The following is a 17503-nucleotide window of genomic DNA, read 5'->3' on the forward strand; positions in this document are numbered from 1 at the left end:
GGAGGCAATGAGGAGTTCCACTTGAGACAAACACAATTTGGTATTAATGAATAATTGACAAAGAGAAAAAGAACATTTCCGAGCAGGTTTGTGTGTGTGTGTGTGTGTGTGTGTGTATGTGTGTGTGTGTGTGTGTGTGTGTGTATGTGTGTGTGTCCGGGTGTGTGTGTGTGTGTGTGTGTGTGTCCGGGTGTGTGTGTGTGTGTGTGTGTGTGTGTGTGTGTGTGTGTGTGTGTGTGTGTGTGTGTATGTGCGTGTGAGAAATAAATGAGGGAGAAAGGAAGAGAGATGTATAGAAAGAAGAGGAGAGATGAGGAGAAAGCCATTTTTATTTCATTTGTCCTACCATCTGAGAGATGATGCAGTGGAAATATTCAAATATCAGATTAATTAATCTGAAAACTACATTTACCAATATTGGTAAATCAAAGTCGAAGTCTCAAAATGTGTAATTGTTGGGAACTGAAATGTTCCGTGATACAGTATATCCAGTTAATAACATACTGTAGATTACTTTAAAGTATTATAGTATAAAAGATTACTTTAAAGTATTATAGTATAAAATATTACTTTAAAGTATTTAAGAGACTGAGTATGGGAACATTTCTGTCAATGCAAAACACATTCAGACGCACTCTTTTTTGCAATGTTACATTATCTTAACCCTGCCTACAGTATTTGTTAAATCTGAAGGAAAGGATGAGAGTCTACGTTTCAGTAGGAAAACAACAGCGCAAAAATGAAAATATAAACGTAAAGATAGAGGTGGAATTGAGGAAGAGAAGGACAGGTGTTTAGAAGAAAAGGGTACAGGATACAGATAAAAAGACAAACGACAGACATAAAGAGAGAAGGACAGAAACAGAAGTCCTGAAACTCCCTTCTTTCCCCTCCGTACGTTAACGAGCGCGCGTCTTCCAGCACAATTAAAGCCTCGCTCTGCGTGTCCCACTCCCACGACTGACAGCAGCACAGGGGCCCCCAGCTCCCAGCGTCGCTGGAGGAGGAGAGGGAGGGGGAGAAAGAAAGAGAAAAGAAAAGAAGAAAAAGAGAAAAAAACACAACTTCTGAACATCTTTGGTCCATTATGTAGAATTTCAAACTGCATATCAAGTCTAAGGAGAGAAAGTTTCAATTTTAATGACAACTCATGAATTATTCCATTTATTGTATACAGCGTGCTTCCAGAGGTACTAGGTCTATGGGAAGGTGCCGATGAGGAGCTCAGAGGATGGGCCTCCACGGTCTGTGAGCAGGGCTCAACAATGGCCACAGACACACCTGTTGGAACCACATGGAAAGCAACACTATATGAGTTGTCCTAAAAACTGAGCAGGATTTTTTGATGTAATTATGTGGATGTTGGTATGTTTGTGCTTGGGTGCATGTGCTCATCTGAGTATGCACAGTATGTACTTCTTATCTTCTCTCACTAGCCCCGGCCTCTTTATGCAAGTGGCTGTGTTTGTGCTTTTTTTTTTTGATCCCGTGAGGGAAATTTGGCCTCTGCATTTAACCCAATCAGTGAATTAGTGAAACACAAACAGCACACAGAGAACACACAGTGAAGTGAAGCACACTAATCCCGGCGCAGTGAGCTGCCTGCTTCAACGGCGGCGCTCGGGGAGCAGTGAGGGGTTAGGTGCCTTGCTCAAGGGCACTTCAGCCGCGGCCCACTGGTCGGGGTACGAACCGCAACCCTCCAGTTACAAGTCCAGTGCTAACCAGTGGGCCACGGCTGCCCCACGGCTGCTGCTTGTGTGTAGCAGCAGCACACACCACGTGCTCATGTTCAAATTCATTTTTCAACAGTTGTATAATGTACAGACTATGGAAACATCACTACTTTACTTTGTATTAGTTTTGGTCATTGAATGTCCAGGATTTACACTCTTTCATACAATTGGTGTTAGATACTCAATTTTGATATAATCAATCAAGTAAACATTTTTTCACTCAGTATTGCCTTACAAGGACCAGACAAATCACAGTAACACATCAATGAAAAAATGAGTATATGGAACAACAATTAAATTTGATAAAACTGTGATTCTGCAAAGATGTAGAATTAGACAAATCTGCATTACCTTTTAAAAGAATTAGTCTGACAGTCTTCAACCAGCTCACAAAATCCCTCCAGCCTCCACCGTAAAAGATGCTGTGTTTTTGGTCTTCCAGCATGTTTCCCCTGCTGTGCGTTGGCTATTCTGCTTTAGCTGCAGGTTAGCCCTCTGACCATTAGGTGTCTCTCCAAACCATATAAACATCATAGCAAGGAGACCTGTAGTAATGGTGAACGCAGGGTGACTATACATGTATGTGTTCATTCTAATATTGATAGTTCTACTTCAACAACAACCAATAGTAATAATGATATTGATAATGATATTGATAATAATAATAATGATAATCATCATCATCATCATCATAATCACTCGCATAATTTCTCCCAGAGATTTTATTCTTGTAATTTTAACTCTGTCAACTATATGCACAGTGTAACATACACATGCATACATACAAATGTAGACAAACACACACACATACACACACACACTTGCAGACTTTGCGGGAGTGTATGATTGTGTCCCCCGTGGTGGTGAGGCTGTGAGGTGTGGAAGCAGGAGCTGGCGCTCAGGGATGAAAGGCTGGAGAGAGGGCTCAATCACCCAGCCCTCCAGGAGGGGAGCAGCACATGGGGATGAGAGGCCTGGCAGGGGTGCTGAGACAGGAGCCCAGTTTAGACCAGGCTTTCTTTGACGTAAAACATTGTTGATTTTCCTCTCTCTCCCTCTATCTCTTCCTTTTTTTTGTCTGCCTCACAATTTTTCTTTAACAGACAAAAGGCAAATATTTGGGGTAGCAGGGCCTTTTGCCCCAGGGGGAGGATCCTTTTTAAATGCCAGAATGCTTATTTTGGTGGGGCAGCTCAACAGCTGGCAGCAGCATTTCTCACCTTCCAGCAGCTGCAGCTACCTGTGTCATGGCTGTGCGGCCTCTTGAATAGTGACACATTTCTCTTCGCTGGGCTGCACTTCCACTGTGTGCTAATAGCCAGTCAGAAGCAGAACCGCGTTCAAGCATTCATGATTTATGTTTAGACCAGCCAGAGACCCAAGCGGAGCCAGAAGGTGTGAGTGTGCTGACTGACATCCCTATGGGATTGATCCTGCTTTTTCTGCCAGTGGCTCCGACATAGACCTTACAACAGTGTAATTAGAATGTTATAAAAATCTGCTATAAATATTGAATTTCAACAAGGTGTTCAATGACAAAAGTACACCTGTGCTCAGGGCCCAGTGTTACTTTTGCCACAATGCAAAATATAGTGCAGGTGTATATCAGACTCTCTGGTTAATTAAAAACCATAACAATAAGCATACTCCATGTCTCAAGAAATACTCAAGATAAGATTTTTGCAAAGCACAACAATTGAGTCTCTCTCTCTTTCCCCTTTCCAGTCATCCTTTTCTCTCTCTCTCTCTCTCTCTAGTCATCCTCCTTCTAGTTTTCTCTCTCTCTGTCCCTCTTTCTTCCTCTCTAGTCACCCTCCTTCTCTCTCTCTCCCTCTCTCTCTCTCTTTCTCCCTCTCCAGTCATCCTCCTCATCTCTATCTTTCTCCCTCTCCAGTCCTCCTCCTCCCTCTCTCTCTCCCTCTCCTCTCTGGCAGGAGTGCAGCCATGGCTCTCTCCCCCCGGGGGATGCTGGAGGGTCTCGGTCAGCCATATGGCATCAGAAATCCCCTTCTCCCTGCCCCCCCTCTCCTTCCTCCTACCCCTCCTTAGCCCTGGAGCTACAGCCCGATAAAACCTGATCAGCCACATCACGTCATGGGTCATGAGTCACCGACGGTCCAACCTGTAGAGAGTACACAGTCCATGCAGAGGCTTGTCACTTGACGTCATGATTGTCACCTAAGGTCTCCTCTGCATTGCAGATTGAATGCTATTCCTCGTTTTGTAAGCTAGTCTGGATAAAGGTATCTGCTAAATGAATAAAGGTGAATATAAATTCTTACACTGTCTTTCTCTTTCCAATATGCAGAGCAAAACACTTCATGATTACACTGAATAACATTCATTGACCACGATTAGGATTTACACGTTTTTCTGATTCCCATGTAAGTGTTGTTATATGACTTAATCTGTTCACCAGAAATGTAAAATATTATATAGATTAAAATATTGGATGTGTCCATAACTGGAAAAGCAGTAAACTGGGAGCTTTTACTGCCTAAAATATCAGATTTTGTTTACCGTGCTCAGAGTTTGGTGCAGGCACATCAACGGTTAGACCAAGAATTCTCGTTGCGAAATCAAAAATCCACTGGAGCTTCAAGCGGTTTTGTACATGCAACCTTACAACACTGTTTACAACTCTTCGAGTCACTGTACATTTTTGGTGCAGAGATAATTTAGATCGTGTGGGTGCTTGTGTTTCTTTTGGAATCCGCCATTTTTTGGTTTGTATAGAAATGAAATCAAGTGACACATATAGGTAAAAGGGCGGAAATAGGTAACTTTTCAATACCTTACTGTTAAGGGTAACTTATGACATTGCCATGGCAAGCAAAGAAAATAAGTGAATTATATATGGGTAAACATTAGTGTAAATATGTGTTATGTTCCATCTTATTATAGTGCACTAAACCTGGGACCCGTTGCACAAAAGCAGAATTAAGACATCCGGGATAAGTTACTGAGCTGCGCACAATGAATCCAAAACAAGAGCATACAGGCTTATTGGTTGCACCAAGCCAGGATGAGCAGACACGGATTCATCAAGCCAGGTGAAACCTATCCTGGATAAGTGCGCGCTCACGGCTCCCTCAAACAGACCCCGCCACCGATCACAGATTCACTGATTCACCATGGCAACTAGAGCAGCTTCATTGCTTCTTCTACGGTATAAAGTAGGTAGTGATAGCCTTTTCACAACAGCAACACCTCTGTTTAGGAGAATATTGCAACTAGTATTGCGACCACCACGGGCAAAATGGTTACGGCGCTCCAGTGACGTCACATTGTCGCATGACAGGTCAGGAATGGCGATATGTAAAAGTTAATTAATGATCACAAGCGTTTAAATAATGACAGTGGGTCTAGTTATATGTGATAACAATGTGTAGTGGGCAGTGGAATAACTATTGGTTTCCGTTTGTGGTGACTGCTGACTGAGATTAGGGATGAGATTAAATAGATCCTGGAATTTAGCCTGGTCTGGAGCAGGCTAGCTCCACAGAATAAATCGCCATTGTGACTTATACCATAACATATCCTGCTGCCCCCTATCCCACTTTTGTGCAACTGGATCACGAATAAATTGAGCCAGGATATCCAAGATATCCCGGCTTAATCCCTTATCCTAGTTTTGTTCAATGGGCCAAATCACCATGGCGATTTACATGTATTCTGTGGAGCTAGCCTGCTCCAGACCAGGCTAAGTTCCAGGATCTATTTAATCTCAAAACTTCGTCAAATCGTCAAACTTCTGAGGCAGAGGACATATTTGCTGTTGAAATCCTGTGCTCTGATTGGCTGTTGGAATCCTGCATTGTGATTGGCTATCGAATTCCTGCACTTTGATTGGCTGTTGAAATCCTGCATTCTGATTGGCTGTTGGAACCCTGCATCCTGATTGGTTGGTGGAATTCTGCATTCTGATTGGCTTGCAGAATCCTGCATTCTAGCCATCTAGAAGTGCACCATTATTGATCATGTGTCACAACACACAAAATTTGAAATACCTCACTTCCTGCTGGGCATGGCTACCAAATTTGGTGTTTGTAGCATAGATCAAGCACAAGACTCATTTTATTGGGTGCTATGGAGTATCTGGGCCACACCCAGGGCCAAGCCTTGGTCCAGGACAGCTTTATATGACACCTGTTGTGTGTGTCAAATTTTATCCAAGGGATGGAATCGCCCATGAGCACCACTTTAAAAAAGGCAAAGTTTGGCAGAATAACGTCATCTATAATTATAATAATCCTTACAGAAACCATAGGGCTTTGCCTGCACGCTGGTGCTTGGGCCTAATGAACTAATAATGCTAATGAGTCTAATGAGCCCCTGGGCTGGCAGACAGACATTCTCCAGAGGCACAAGTCACCACTATCACACCACTTCAGGACCTCAGATCTAGTATACTCCTGTAACCAACATATAACTACTAGTATTGCTGCAACTACTAGTATGCTGTTACAGCATACTAGTAGTAGTAGCGGTAGTAGAAGTAGAAGTAGTAGTAGTAGTAGTAGTAGTACCAGAGTTAACTTAAAAAAGATTTGATAAAGTATACACAAGGTGGTTAGGACAAGGGTTAATGTTCATTATTCTTAGGATCACAAAGCATACACTATGTTTTTCCCAAGAGAATGGGGGCTTTTCTCCTTTCTTCCTTCTTCCCTCTAAATCTCATGATGCTGAGTTGCCAAGCAGCAACTTGTCAACTCTACTTTGTTTTGTTCCGATAAAGCGTCTGAAGGAATTGATGTGCACATTAAGGGAAGCTGACACACTGGGGCCTGATCTGATCCTCTGGTCTCTCTGTCTCATAGAGAGCGCCCTAATTTCCCCCTGTACCTGTAACACTTATCAGAGCCTAAAAGTCTCACTGCTACAGGTACCACACATTGATTTCATTTCAGAAGATCAGACAGCCTGTGGACATTGACCCATCTCTAAAGTCAGCATGATGTGTCAGAGCCATAGATGCTTCTCTCTCATGTTTGATGATACTGAAATCTGCACACCTATGAGCTAATTATGGATTCCAACCTAACAACGGGAATGAACTTACTCCACTCTGATTAAAATCCCCGCTGTTTATGACACCCATTAAACCACTGACAGTTATCTTCCTTTATCTCTCATAGCGTCTCTTTCATGACAAATTACTAGGCTGGATGCATGACACCTTTCCTCCACAGATGTGCCTTGTGCCAGGGACAAAAGCCCAGAAGAATCTAACAGAGATGTGTCTTGAAGATATGAGCTATTCAAATGAGAGATTAACAGAGGGGGACTGTGTGAGCCCGGATGTCTTATGGTAATGTTCTCATTTGAATATAAAAGAATCTTTGCCATTTTTTAATGGTGAATGGATCAAAACTGATCTGGGGAAGGCTTGGGCGAATAGGTATTCTTTATATGTGAGTGACAAGACAATGGGAGAGTTAACCATTACCTAGCCTTTGTCAGAAAAACAGGTTAGACAATAATATGAGGTTACTTATGAGAATACCATCAACGATGAGGGATGGACATCAACAATCACGTTAGTATTTCACAAATGTATAGAATGTGCACTCTGTTGACATGTTCTATACTGTCTACTGTGGTCTGAAACTGTGCTTACAGAATACTCTGTGCTGTAAATACACTGTAATTGTATTAAGACTGCGGTTTATATTTGCCCAATTTTTTTGGCCAAGAACTTTCTACAGGTTAACCTTAAAACAAAGGAGTTAAGTCCAAAAAATTAAAAAAAAATTAAAAATATCTTTGAGGTAAAAGTTAGTTGATTTTTTATTTAAATAACACCCAATCAATCAGAAATACAATGTAGACATTGTTATTATTGTGTAGTGGTAGTGGGGTAACTTTAAAGGTTCACTCGGTCTGTCAGACAGAGTGAAATTAAACTAAAATCAAGAAATTATTGAATGGAATTTCTAAGCACAACAAAACACTAAATGGCTTTAACTAAATTGACTCCAGGAAACCCTCAAGTCCAGGTATGTTCAAAATGTATATATTGTACAAAACATGTCACAACAACAAGCAAATAACCACAAAAGATCAGCAGTAGTCCACAGTCATAATCAGCAGACTCTCCACTAGGAGGTGACGGGGGTAGCCTCAGTTAAAACAAAAAGGGAAAAAAGACGCAAAAGGTACAAAAAGCAGGAAAAAAGTGCACAAATAAACAACATACAATGTACCAGAAAAAAGTGCACAAATAAACAACATACAATGTGCCAGAAAGTTTAACAATACACAGGTTATTAGGCTAATTCCTTTGCAATCAGGAAACTATAAGTAGCAGAGGAGTTAAACTAAACTTGATTCGTATATGGCTGCTAGCCTGACGTAGTCATACTCGATTTTAGTCAGAATATGAGTCTGATACTGCTCCATTAGGACGCAATTATGGGGCGTGTTTCAACTGATAAAGGGGGGGAATGCCTCTGCACTCAATTGGATAGACCTAACCAATCAGAGCAATGAAATAGCTTACCGTGAGGTGTAGGAAGAACACACACGAACCATCCTTCTGCTTCCCAAATGCCTTAACATTGTTTTCTGGTCTTTTGTAAAAGTTAGTGCCGTCAATAACTCCTACAACACTCATTAGCGAAATCTAAGAGATACGAAGTAGGGTAGGCTATTAGGAAACTGATAGCCTATATCCCCTCCGTTTTTAAAAATAATTCTGTTGAACACTGATATGCTACAAACATGTTAAACAGCTGAGAAAGGCTTTCGCAAATCCCTCGAACAGGTGGTCAATCAGAGATTTCAAACGAACGTGGGAACAACATGTCACAATGAAACAGCGCGGTTTTCCCTTGATGAAAGTGAAACCACGAGTTTTCCCACATCTCAACTTTGGCCAAAGTTTTCAGAAATGATCGTTTTCAGTGATAAAACCTCATTAAATAATATGCATTTTCCATATGGGGTCTTAAAAGTCTCCTTCTAGCCACAGCGTTTTTGTTTCAAACATAAGCCTAATCTAAGCGTGCTCAGATGACGTGATAGACCAGGCACTGTTGCTAACCTGTCCATCATCGTAAAGCCCAATTTGATTGGTCCGCCCGATCTAGGGTGAGCATACTTGCTCCACAATGGAGCAATGCCAGACTGAACTTCCCGACCTCAAATGTTGTGGGCGGGACTAAGTTCGGACTGGCACCCAGGCTAATAGGCTGCCAGAATACAGCACAATTCATGACATTCATTTGATTTTACAGGAAAACAGAGGGCGATCCCTGAAAACAAGGGGTGACACACATGATTTTTCCCAGGCTATATTCAGGTACATTTACATTTAAAGGAATGCTGGTGCCGGAGGAAAGCAAAATGTAGAAATTAAAATATTTAAAAAATGAAAAGAATCCCAAGGAACAAACCCTGAAACAACCGCTCATTTTAGTGAATTGTGCTCTCAATTAGTAGATTGTGCACACATTTTACTAAATGCACTAAATGCTTGTTTTACTAGTGCTCATATTTTACTAAATTGAGTTCTCATTTTATTAGATTGTGCACTCAATTTAGTCAATTGTGTGCACATTTTACTATACCGTGTGCATGGTTTACTAAATAGTGTGCTCATTTTACTAATTTATGCTCTCATTTAAATTTTTGTAAAATGAGAGCACAATGTAGTTAAACATGCGCACAGTACAGTAAAAAGTGCACACAATTTACTAAATTAAGTGCACAATCTAATAAAATGAGACCACAATTTAGTAAAATATGAGCGCTATATATTTTCTCAAAATACAAAAATATCTTGCAATGACACCTCCTGCTCCGTACGACTGAACCCAAATATGCACATTAAATTAAGCACAGAGAAGACAAGACTACGCCATTTCGGTATGGGTCACCTGCTGAACAATGTTAAAGTACAGTTCGTCTCACACATATGTGGCCACCGGGGGGGCATTACTACGTCTTCAATATTGGGGGGGGGGGGGGTCAGGGGGGGACTATAAATTTCAGTATACCGGCATCCAGTTCAGTTAGTGGGGGGGAGGTATTGATATAAGCTATGGTGTGTGTGTGTGTGTATTGCAAGATCAAAAAATGATGCATGATGCATTGTTTTACTAAACAGTGCATCATTTTACAAAATTCAGTATACCGGCATCCAGTTCAGTTAGTGTGTGTGTGTGTGTGTGTGTGTGGGGGGGTATTGATATAATTTATATAAACATTGCATCATTTTACAAAATTGTGGGCCAGTTTACTAAATTCTGTCAAATGAACGCACTGAAATGAGTCACTAATTACTAAAATGAGCGCACAATACAATACATTCTATGCGTGATCTAGTCAAATGAGATCATAATTGAGTAAAACGAGTGCACAATTTGGTTAAATGAGCGCACATTCTCATGATATACAAAAAGAAATTCTTGCAATGACGCCTCCAAGGCTACTAGCCTACTCATTTTCTATCTGGTGCAAAACAAGAATCATTTTGATGCAAAAACACCTAATAAAGAAATAACTGTTTGTAGCCTATATTCTACTCAAACCAAACAACTCTGAAAACTGACCTGGCAGATTGGCTATCACAGAATAAAATATCTTGTGAACATATTAAGCAGCTCCAGAAGCACAGCTCTGAATTTGGCGAAGCCTTAATTTATCTCTGGATTTTTTCCGTCTCTGAAGCAAGTAGGCTAGCCTAGTTGTTTTTCTTGCACAAAATGTGTTCCGTTTCAGTTCAATACGGAACACATCTTTTTCCTTTCAAATATGGGACGAATCCGTTTTTTAGGGAACGGTTGGCAACCGGCCCGACAAATCTCGCGAGAATTGTGAAACATCATCTTCAGTAGATATACTGTAGCTCTTTGGAGATAGTTTTTGCCTGTTGTTAATCCTTTACCTCCACAACAAAAGCATTTTCATTGTGTACGGGGGGGGGTAAGTCATAAGCAGTTCGAGGGACCTCTACAGTCGCCAAAAATACCTAAACCTACCTTTAAGCCTTATATGACCAATATTTATTTTCAGAATACAGCATTGTGTGACTGGCATTATAACATTGTATCTCACTTTACGGATCCGTAATAAACATTTTTCTTAACCAATGCTGAAAATAATGTCATAACTACTGTACATGTACAGGTAAAAGAGTCCTAGGAAATTTGAAATAAACATAGCCTATGCCTCTTTTTGAATGCTTTTTAAACAATAGCTAATAGAGACATCTTATATCCATTTCACTGATACCCCTACATTTGCAAATCCAGTCTGATTCATACATTTTTCAGGGTAATAAATGGTGGACAGAATGAAAGAACACTAATGCCTTGGCACATGAGATACACACAGCATTTCCCTTTTTGACGAGGCTTCATAGGTCGGTGAACCCAACCAGACGTTGGAAAAGAAACCTTTGTGTGGCGCAGTGCAGGGGCCTGTCATGCCTTTGACTGTAAGATGCCTGAGGCTGGTCCTGGAGCTATCACTCCATGGCAGCAGGCTCTGTACTAATGAAAGTTAGCCTTGATATCGTCATGTATGGTATATGAGCCCAAGAGACTTAGGGTCACCAAGGGAGACCCAAAACTTCCAACACTAGAGATGGACTGAGGAGAGAGTATGCCTCTCATTTACACCTCTTCAAGGTATCCTTTAGTTTAAGACTACTGGGGAACATGTGATGTGAAACTCTAATTACCTGATTATGTTTTAAAAAATGGTAATGGCGGTGGTGAACATATAGCATATTCAGTTGTGGATATGGATATGCTGCAGTCAAACATATCCATGAAATGTCATGATTTTTGTTTCATTGAAAAAACGACAATGCACTAATTTGGTACATTATGTCTTTTCGATCTTTCTGACATCTTAGAAAAAAGACAAAAAATTCCTCCCAGGAACAAAAGGAGAAATAATTAGCTACTCCCAATATTGCATGGCGGTGTGTGAGGCAGACTCAGGTCAGCAGCTGCGCCCTGTGGATTCTGACATTTCAAATTACCTGAACAACACCTGGAGCAATCTCTGGACCTAATTAACTTCCCAGTGAGACCAAATGTACACATCATTTAAAAAGATAGATACTGGCGGACAATAACACATGCCTAGCAGAGCGCCCCTCCTTCTATTCCTCCTTTGTACTGTTCTCCTCTGTGCGTCTCCTCATCTCATTCATTCTTAGCTATATGCAAAGAGCTCCATTCCAATCTCCCTGGCTCCGTATGCATTGTGTTTGAATGGAGGTGCTCATTCTCCATCAGGTAATCAATGTGCAAGTTAGATGGAGTTCATTTTAATGCACTCAATCTCACCACTAATGTTTATTGCTTACAGGGTGCCGCATGTCAGGAGCACAGGATTGTTATATGGGCTTTGGGTTTTGGCCCATTTCATAAAATATTCATGGCATCAAAAATGGGAGGGGAGACAACCAAAGCAAGGAGCAGCAGGACGACTCCATTCACTTTGTCTTACCCACTGCAACTGGCACATGCAGTCATTCAGAGTGAGGATCAGTAATCAAGCACAACTCCCTCTCTCTCTCTCTCTCTCTCTCTCTCTCTCTCTCTCTCTCTCTCTCTTGTTACTGCTGGTGTCATTTGCTCTGTTGTTTCTTTTGCATAGGCATGAGTGTCAGAAGGTCTGTTCTTGAGACAAACACAAAAAGCCAGGAGAAAACAGAATGTTGAAAAAGTAAGCTGCAGTCAATAGAGTTGTGAAGCAAAGTGATGCAAAAGAATGAAATATGGCCATAATTTCAGGGCCCATTCAAGCTGTCATTGTACTCTGGCTCTCCATCAGTGCTGAGTTCTCTGCATGCTGCCTTGTAGTTGTGTGGAGGAGTATTCCTTCTGACGCTCCTTCCCCTTCTCTCCTGCTCTCTCTCTCTCTCTCTCTCTCTGTCTCTCTCTCTATCTCCCTCTGACTCTCTTTACTTTTGTGAACACTTCATTTTTCACCCCAGCTATTTCACAGCAGCACCGCCAGTAATATTAATTTTGCAGCTGGCCCCTTGAAGCCCCTTTCTTTTCTCTTGGTCTCCTTTTCTCATTCTCTCTACTTCGGAGAAATGTGTATTTTAAAATATGTGTAAATTCTTAAAGGTGCCCTTGGCTTTTACCAATTTTTAAAAAGAAACTGTTTTTGTGTGTGTTAGATCTTCATATGGTGGCTTGTATTGCTTTCATAAACTGCACATGAAATCTTAAAGATATTGGGCTGATGCCGTCTCAGACACTTAAAGCTATCTCTGTTAAGTCTGTATTACAATATTCATGGATTTAACCAACATGTTTTTTGCATTGATTTATATATTTTCTATTTAAACAGTTGTGCAAACTCAGCTTTGCCACATTTTTCTTATTCAGCCTAAAAGAGCAGTGCATGAAATGTTACTGAAACTTTTAAATAGAGCTAACTGGATGCATGGTTTCCCAGAACATAAATGAACACAATTTAATCATTCATGTCTGAGGCACCTTCTCATAGAATTTAGGAAGAAGACTCTGAGTGAAGAACTCCAACTCCAACTTGGGAGGCACAACTCTGTGTAATTGGTTGCACACATAGGTGCACATACGCACATCTCACTAACTATGTGAGAGACAGAGAGAGAGAGAGAAAGAAAGAGAGAGAGAGAATTTCATTCAAGAAATGAACACACATTCTATTGCGTGGCACTCATGGCTCTTTGCACGCATAGCTGAGTGGTACGGCTAAACTGATTTAAGGGTTTGGGGATGGCTTGGGGCCAGTTATTGTATGAGTCCCTGATGTTAGAGAGCCTCGGCTGCCAGAAGAAAGGACAAGCAATAAAGCGCAAGAGAAAGAGAAAGAGAAAGAGAAAGAGAAAGAGAAAGAGAAAGAGAAAGAGAGGTGGGAGAAGGGGAGGGGGGAGCATGAATGGCAAAGGGGGGTGTTCCCTCAGGGCATGGCCACTCGGCCCCATGGTTAAATCCTCCACTGAAAGTGTAATAATCCCAGCCAAGGCGAGACGAGAGGGGGCAGAGACGCTAATCCACAACAACAACCTGCGCCCTAATCAGCCTTTTGTTTCCTAAAGGGGAGGATATAAGAGAGAGCACGGAGAAAAGAAGGGGGATTCGGAGAGAAGAGACGGCTCTTGGCACTTTGGATGAGTGTCCTTGTATCGCTGTCATGTTGGTGGTTGGTGTCATTGTCACAGCATAGATTGCTGTACAATGTCTGGGGCCAGAGAGGTGCTGTAGTGGCATATAGTGTTTTGTGTGTTTGTCTGGTATTAAGTTAACATAACTATGCTATGTTAACCGATGTGCATTTAAATAACTGGATGCTGTATTCAAACAGGCAGTATTGATCACTTAGAACGTACATTACTGCCATAAATACCCCCTCTCTCTCTCTCCCCCTTACCTCACATGCACACGCTCCCACCCAACTCCAGTAGCCTGTAGCCTTGTAGTGACCTCTCTTTGCATGATAATGGAGCCGTGTCGGGAATGAGGTGGGGGCTTGCAGCATGATGAGGTTCAGCGCATGCTAATTACGACAAGGAAGGTCAAACTCATTAGCTCGCTTTGAACTTGAATTTGCTGCCATCACTCACTGAGTGTTTCAGAGACAAGATGGGCCTTGCAAACAAGCCCTTCATCTGAGATGACGGTGTTGTCATACTGTTATTTGAGTCTCGACTGGGTTTATTACATGTTTAGCAAACCATTTTCGACTTGGCTAAAGCTTCCAACCATCACAAATGAATTTATCACCTTCTCCTTGTGTCAATACCTGGCAGGGAGACCCATTAAGGAGCAAAATGGCCACTCTCATGTAGAATCGCACCATTTCAGCTCATCTCTAAAAGCCATTAAGCTCTTCCCATATCATAGCAGCCTTTGTTTGGACACACTTAAGCAAAGCATATCATTACACCTCAGCAGCACGCTAAGTGGTAATTTAAGAGGTCCATAAATTCAATTAGACACTGTTTAATCCTCCCCCAAAATGTGTTAGCTAGTGATCCATGTGATTGGATAGGAGTGGAGCTCGGGTGGGATGGTACTGGAAGAATTATCACCCTGGAATTTCCATTTATTTCTTGCTTTTGCTTTTTATGGTGGCGGCAAAAGGGCTCAGATGCTAACAGGGCTGTAATCACAGTCAGGCTCTCCCACGGGATCTCAGTGTGGCATAGCCCATGGGGGAAATGGCTTGTATGAGAAAAGAGAGAGAGAGAGAGAGAGAGAGAGAGAGAGAGAGAGAGATGCCCTTCTTACAGCCTGGTGGCTAATGCAGCAGTTTATTGCCGGACGCCACCAATGCTGAAGTGGGCCTTAGAGTCCTGACACACGCCAGTGGCTTTAGTGAGTGGCGTTGGATGCAGCGAGTGGGCGTTCCACAGGGGGACGTTCCACACCCCCAGCCCCACCCCCACCCCCACCCCTCCTGTCCCTCTTTCTCTCCCTCATCAGCGTCTTTATCCCTCTGTCGCCGTGGGAGCAGCTAGGCTCCTCGAGGGGTAGCCCGCTCTGAGATGAAGAGAAAGCAGGAGAGAGGGAGAGGGAGGAGATGGGGCTCTGCTCCTAAAAAGAGCAGCTGCTGCAATAGAGTGCCATTTCCTCCTGCTGTCACATTTCAAGCAACCTAAGTGAAAGCACACACACACACACACACACACACACACACACACACACACACACACACACACACACACACACACAATACACACACACACACACACACACACACACACACACACACACACACACACACACACACACACACACACACACACCAAACACCTTACCAAAAAAACTATTAATATGTAGATGAACATGTTTCCCTTAGTGCTGAGCTCCTGACACATGTCTGAAATATGTATGAACATATGCTATAATTAAAGTTACAATGAGACATTTAGCTGCAGTCTATCTATCTATCTATCTATCTATCTATCTATCTATCTATCTATCTATCTATCTATAATCGAATCGAATCGAATCAAAAAGAATCGAATCTAATCTAATCTCTAATCTAATGTCTGTTTGCTTGTCCACCAGTGGGCAGTGGTGCTGCAAGGGCAATGAGAGAGCAGGTGCACAATCACCTCACCATGCATAGGGCAGCAAGGAGTATCTCACTGGCGAGTTTTTTTTATGATAAAAAATAATACAGATCTAGAAACAGTATCCTGGTTTTAGTCAAATGTATAGACTGCAGCTCTTATAATGTGTCTGAGAGTTCTGTTAATTACGACATAAGTTCATTAATATTTCATTCCTGTGCTCCTCTGATTTGTCGCTGGAGCTCAGCAGGTTCATCTCAAGTTCAGTTTTCCCAAGAAAGCATAACATAGGTTAGAAAAGAGTGACAAAAGGTAAAATTATCAACCTGAAATTATTTCTGTTATATTAGGCAATGCTTTACAGTACCTGCATGTACAGAAAGTATTCATCACCCTTCGAAACATTTTCATTAAATTAGATAAGATTGATACTTTGTGTCAACACTGTAATATAATAATATATATATTTTTTTAAAGATAGATTAAAAAGATCTCTAAAATGCTTTGGGAATATTTTCTGATATACCACAGCTGTTTCTTTACCATTTTGAAATGCCTTGCTCTGAAATAAATTGACAGTATTTTTAAAAGAATGTGACTTTCCATGAACAAAATCATTTCATGATGAATCAAAGCATTCTTTTTAACACAAACCTTGAGTCTCCCAGTTAATTAATTAATTGAAAATAAAAAATCAAGAATTATTTCCTAAATATCCACTGACATAATATGAATCAATTACATTACTTATACATTAGCAAAGATATATAATGAATGTTTGTAAAGTTCTTTTGAATAAATAATATTAGACGCGAGAACAAACAGAGGGCCGGTCTGCCATGTCACTTTGTACAGTAGCAGTGTTGTGCTGGCCACATCTGGACTGTGCTGCGCTGTATCCTGAAGCTTTTTTAAAGATTCATTTGAGATGCCTGTTAAACATGACGATGAAACAGGTGGGGACTTCACACGAGTCACAGCTCATTTCCAGTCCCCTACACAGCAGCAGTGCTGCTACTGAGCACTTGCCACAGGCAGAGCAATGCTATTTAACGTGACCCCAGCACAGAGTCAAATCAAGCTTTTGTTTATTTCCTACTAAAAGATGTGTTGAATGGTGTAAATCTTAAAAAAGACAGCCTTTCAGAGGGACAGCATATTTCAACCTCATCCTCGTCCTAGTCCTTTTTCACTAAATCACACAGTTTTATGATTTTTTTCATCAGTCATTGAACTATAAATTAGAGCAACAAGCTGGAGCATGCATGCCTCCTAATGCCAGACGTTACCTTTGGATGTGTCCGTTGCGGTAAGAGGGTGGCTTGCGGCAGCAGCAGGGACAGGAGCAGCGAGGCTGCTGCAGCAGACACCGAGAGCGGCTCCAGCCCTGGGCTCTCCGCGACGGCCAGGTAGATTGTCTGTGACACGCCGCCTAGAGATGAAAGCCGCGTGACAGCTGGCCCACTGCACTGCCTCTGCCTCCCTCACCTCGTGCCTCTCAGCAGCCTCGGCCTCCCCCTCTCTCCCTCTCTCTTCCCCCCCTCCCTCCTTCCTCTCATCCATCCCTCTGGAGGGAAAGCCCAATCCTCCATCCCATCAGCTGAGCGGGCCCTGCAGCATGATCTCATATCCCCTGTTCCAGCCGGGAGTTCTGGCCTCAGCCCTGGCTGGCTCCACTCTCACTTCGCCTCTTTCTTCCTCTCTTTCTTCGCCTCTTTCTTCCTCTCTT

At 42.0% G+C, this 17503-nt stretch overlaps 1 long non-coding RNA gene across 1 annotated transcript; it reads right to left on the reverse strand.

Moving 5' to 3' along the window:
- Positions 1-226: 226 nt before the first annotated feature.
- LOC125294982 lies at positions 227-17223 on the reverse strand. Its single transcript, XR_007193610.1, has 3 exons — positions 17064-17223; positions 2088-2281; positions 227-997 (listed from the first exon to the last, which is right to left on the reverse strand). It is a non-coding gene; the product is annotated as an uncharacterized LOC125294982 (long non-coding RNA).
- Positions 17224-17503: the final 280 nt, after the last annotated feature.

Source organism: Alosa alosa, chromosome 1 (assembly GCF_017589495.1).
Source record: "Alosa alosa isolate M-15738 ecotype Scorff River chromosome 1, AALO_Geno_1.1, whole genome shotgun sequence".
NCBI classification, from domain to species: domain Eukaryota; kingdom Metazoa; phylum Chordata; class Actinopteri; order Clupeiformes; family Clupeidae; genus Alosa; species Alosa alosa.